This window comes from Mirounga leonina, unplaced genomic scaffold, assembly GCF_011800145.1.
Source record: "Mirounga leonina isolate KUSES-001 unplaced genomic scaffold, KU_Mleo_1.0 Mir_114, whole genome shotgun sequence".
In the NCBI taxonomy this organism is placed as follows: Eukaryota; Metazoa; Chordata; class Mammalia; order Carnivora; family Phocidae; genus Mirounga; species Mirounga leonina.
The window spans coordinates 53,217,201-53,222,456 of NW_023270265.1; the positions used below are offsets into that span (position 1 = coordinate 53,217,201).

Sequence of the window (5,256 nt, forward strand, 5' to 3'; positions counted from 1 at the left end):
TTGCCTGCAGCCCGCTCTGGTTTGCAGGTGGCTCCCGCCGAGGGAGGAAGAGGCCAGAGGGGCGGCCCGGCTGAGGATTGGAGCTCCAGGCTCCAAAGGGGCCACAGGGGCAGCAGCGGCGCCGGTTCCGTCCTGGCCCCGGAGGGAGGGCTCCCTGGGCCTGCTGACCCCCACACTGCCCTGCCCAGTGGCTCCCCCGACGGCGGGGCAAGGGCTGGGTGTGCCTGGGGCAGGCAGCGCGGTCACCAAGCCGCGTCGCAGCCCAGAAACTCTGGCCGAGCTGAGTACTGGCCGCATGCTCTGGCAAGGGACACTGCTGGCCCGGGAGGTGTTTATGGCCGCTTGGCCGGGAGGAGCCCCGCCAGGTCCAGCTCTGCGGCTCCAGCCCCCCTTCGCTGGGTGTCTGCTCCGTAAACGCTCTGTGGACTGCCCTGGGTTTGCCTTCTCTTCCACAGCACGTGCTGCCTGCCTCAACCCTGGAAGCGAGTATCAGGACTGCAGAATTCCGTCAAACCACAGAAAGCCAGGGTGCCCCACGTTCAGGGCCAGAGGGAACCCTGGGGACCCTGTAGCTGCCTCCCTGTATCCTGGCCCCGGGACTGCTCCTGGCCAGGTCGGTGCCTGCCCCGGTCAGACCGAGTCCCCGGCACCATGGTGCTCACGCCCTGGCACGAAAGCCCACAGCAAAGTGGGATCCCTGTAGCCCCAGATGCTGGTGGAGAGAGGGCTGGGGGCAGATGGGGGGGAGGTGGGGGAGGGGGCGTGAGCAGGGGCAGTGAGGGCAGGGCGTCTGCGGGGTGGGGGTGAGCCCTGCTGGCCTGGTTCCCTTCCCATGAGGGCAGGGGGGTGGGGGGGCTCTTTGTCTCCAAAAGAAACTGCTTTTTTGTTTAGGAAAACATATTAATGGGCCCTTCAGGTCTGAAGGGAAAATCCCAAGGCAGAGGCTGGGCCCAGAATCAGAACCGGTGTGGGGGGGTCCCCTTGCAGGAAGTGCCCCCCACCCACCCCGGAGAGCCTGTGGGGGCAGATGTGCCCGGGACCAGGATTGGGCGGTTTGGTGCGGAATAAGCTTACCTGGTTTTTGTCTAATTTCTCTGGTGCCCAGAGGCTCTAGGCATGTTCACTGTAGACACTTGATCTATTTTATTGAAACCCTTGGGTCCTAGTCTTTCCCATTTTCCACTTTTTGTTAGTTTTGGAGCTTTTCTTCTATTGCAAATGTTTTTTCCTGTTTGTCACTTGGCTTGTAATTTATTGAAGACATGCACATAGAGAAACGTGGAGTGGTACGCACTGAAAGTTAGCCATATTTTCCTTTGATGACTCTTCTTTAGGTTTATGCTTAGAAAGTTCTTCTTAAAATTGGCACAATGCTTACATATCTTTTATTTACAGGATGATTATTTTTCCTCCTTTTTTCATACTTCTCTAATCTGGAATTAATTTATATGGATGCTTGGCCGGGGATATAACTTGATTTTCTTCTCCAAATAATTAACCAGTTATCCCAGGGATGTTGGTTCGATACTCGGAATGTAACAGTCGACCCGCGTTCCTGGTCTCGTACTAGGGCTACTCGGCTGTGGGCAGGGTTAGAGCAAATCCAGGAGCCTGTAGCTGTGACCGTCTGGGCCCAAGGGAGCCCACGGGGAGCTGTCTGCAGAGAGGCCACTGCAGGGCTGCACCCCCGGTCAGAGATGGTCAGAGACCCAGCATGCCCCCGGCCGCTGGTGGGAGACAGCTCCCCAGCCTCCTTCTCCTCCCACCTCTCTCACCTCCTGCCCCTCTCCCCTCTGCCAGACCTCATCCGAAGGTGGAGAGCTCAGAGCAGGCGGGGCGGTCAGACACTACCCAGCTTGACAGGATGACGTCAAACTCTAACAATTTAAAGCAACGAGATGCGAAGGTGGTAGAACACTGTCCCCGAAATTCTGAGCCAGAATTCTTTACCCAGCGAGATGATCAGGTGAGTGGGAGGGCCGTGGAGGTGTGCGTGCCTCTTTTCTCCAGAACCCCTGAGGAGAGGACACCAGGTCCAGGAGACTGACCTGCTGTGGGGCCTCGGAGCATAACTGGGCCAGAAGACTCAGCAAGCCACGCAAATGGAGCCCCCACATCCAGGTAGGAGGTCGTGGGTCACAGCAGACCCACGCTTCTGCAGCAAGCAGAAAACGCCAGAGAAAGCACAAAACTCAAGGCGTTGAAGGCGGGGGTGTACCCCAGAGACATTTCCTCACCTGGGTTCTGGCTGAGCATCGTTTGGGCCCAGACGAGAGGCCACTGCTGAGAGAGAGAAACCTGGGAAACATGCAGTCTTGCTTGGAGTAAAGGCCAGACTGGACCCTGGAGGGGCTTCAAACACACCAAGAGGGGTTGCTGAGTTCGGTGGCCACAGGGGAGGCTGGGAGCCAGGCTGAGCAGTTCTGAGAGGCACAGGCCATCCCATCCCTCAGGCAGGGAGCCCTGCAAGCACGCCCCAGCCTCTCAGCACATTCACTAGATGGGAGCCAGGAATCAGGAGGCTGGAGAGTTGGCTGGAACCTCAGAAAGGCAGTCAGGCCCCTCATAGCCTCAGGCCAGTGAGACATGCAGCCCTGCCTGGGATGGGGTCTCCCTCACGCTGTGAGTCAGCCCAGCCAGCTTCAGCCCTGACCGCCAGACACCTACAAGATAAGACTGGTGGAAGATAGTCTTCCCTGGACCTCACTCGTTCTTTTATACACAATGTGAAGCCTACAGTGAACACTTATCAAACATGGAAGAGGCAAGAAAATATGACCCATAATTAAGTGGAGAAATAGACAATGGAAGTAGACCCAAAGATGATGTGGACATCAGAGTTAGAAGGCAAGGACTTCAAAATAACTACAACGAATACATTATAGAAAATTGACGAAAAGATGGAAAATTTCACCAGAGAATTGAAATCTTTTTTTAAAAAAAACTGTAATTTAAACTATAAGGGGTGCTTGGGTGGCTCAGTCAGTTAAGTGCCCGACTCTTGATGTCAATTCAGGTCTTGATCTCAGGGTTTGTGAGTTCGAGCTCCACGTTGGGCTCCACGTTGGGTGTGAAGCCTACTTAAAAAAATTATGAAAAGATGAAATGGATATTCTTTAACCATATATTCAATATGTGAAATTAATAACTCAATCAATGCCCTTAGCAGCAGAACACAGGATTGAGGAACCAGATACCAGGTTAATGGAAAATACCCAAATTGAAGCACAGAGAGTAAAAACAGATAGGTAAAAAACAAAACAGAGAAACATGTAAGACATATGGAGCATGCTCAAAAGTACTAATGTACTAATAATTAGAGTTCCAGAAAGAGAGGAGAGAAATGGGGCAGAAGCAGTGTGCAAAGAGATAATGGCTAGAATTTTCCAGAACAAGTGAAAAACATCAGCTCATGGATTCAAGAAGCTTTGCAAACCTTAGGCAGAAAAATCAAGCTAATGAATAATAAGGCCATTATTAACTCTGAGAAAATATAAAGTTACCCAACAAAGGAAATATAATAAAATTATATTTCATAGCTCAGATCAGAATGACATTTACCTAATATAATAACACATACACTAATTTTGATTTAATAAAAATTGTGATATAGCCCATAAATAATGGAGGGGGGGTAGAAATTCATGGGTCTTTATAATGGTGGAGGCAATGTAAGAGAATTTCAAACTTCCAAACTAGGAAGCCAGCAGATAATATCTAAAACTGATAAAAAAAAAAAAATCAAGCAATGATAGGAGAAATGTATTATTTAGAAATGTATGAGGTATGAAGAAATTTTTTAAAAGAGCTGAAAGTATTGGCCTCTGGGGAGCAGAAAATTTCTAGAAGTGAGAGGAATTAAGGGACTAAAGCATTAGATATGTAGATATAATTAAATTATTATTTAATAACTAGATATTAAATCTAATATTTAATATAATAAATAGATTTATTTATCTATAAATAATCTAACAATTTAAAGTAATGAGATGCAAAGGTGGTAGAACACTGCCACCGAAATTCTGAGCCAGAATTCTTTACCCAGTGAGATAATCCGGTGAGTGGGAGGGCCGTGGAGGTGTGCTGTAGATATAATTAAATTATTGATATAGCTTAGGTTTTATAATTTTAGCTGATCATTGTCTTCAAGGGATAAATCCCAAGCACTCAATGTATTATTAATTTAAAATAATGACTGCATTTAACTTGCTATAAATGTTTTTGGAATTCTTAGGTCTGTGTTCATAATTGAGACTGTACCATAATTTTTCTTTCTTTTCTTTTCTTTATTTTATTTTTTTAGAGAGTGAGGTAAGGGGAAGGGGCAGTGGGAGAGGGAGAGAGAGAATCTTAAGCAGGCTCCGTGCCCAGCATGGAGCCCGACGCAGGGCCCAGTCTCACAACTCTGAGATCATGACCTGAGACAAAATCAAGAGTCAGACACTTAACCACCTGAGCCACCCAGACACCCCACCATTGTTTTTCTTTTAATGCTATCTTTGTTAAACTTCAGTATCAGGGTTAAACTAGATTCATAAAATTAATTGGGAAGAGTTTCTTTCTTTCTTTCTTTCTTTTTTTAAAGTGGGCTCCATGCCCAACATGGGGCTTGAACTCATGATCCTGAGATCAAGAGTCACACACTCTACCAACTGAGCCAGCCAGGCACCCCTGAGAAAATATTTATATATATATTTTTATCATTTTTCAATTTATATGGAATTGGAAAAATCTGTTGCTTAAAATTTTGAAATATCCACCCATAAAATTGTATCAATCTGCCACCACTTATGGGAAAAATCCTTTTGCAAACTTTCAAATTCATTCCATGGTTGTTCACCTATTAAACTCTTCAAATTTCCTCTGAAGGCAATTTTGGAAAAGCCCATTCTTTTTTTTAGAAAATCACCCCTTTCTTTTAGAGGTACAAATTTATTTTAACATTGTATATTTTTCACTTATAATTTTTATGTTATGTGATTTTTTTGAGAATTGTTTTTGATACTTAATTCTGCTTTGTAACAAAACACAATTATTTAGACTCATTTGACATGTAATTGATTTTTTTTAATTTTAATTTTTTTTTTTAAGATTTCATTTATTTATTTGACAGAGAGAGATAGCGAGAGCAGGAACACAAGCAGGCGGAGTGGGAGAGGGAGAAGCAGGCTCCCCGCAGAACCGGGAACCCAATGCGGGGCTCCATCCCAGGACCCTGGGATCATGATCTGAGCTGAAGGCAGACGACTGAGCCAC

General features: G+C 46.9%; 1 non-coding gene across 1 annotated transcript; it reads right to left on the bottom strand.

Annotated features, from left to right (window-relative positions):
* Nucleotides 1-4,594: 4,594 nt before the first annotated feature.
* On the bottom strand, nt 4,595-4,667 carry TRNAK-CUU. Its single transcript has one exon. It is a non-coding gene; the product is annotated as a tRNA-Lys (tRNA).
* Nucleotides 4,668-5,256: the final 589 nt, after the last annotated feature.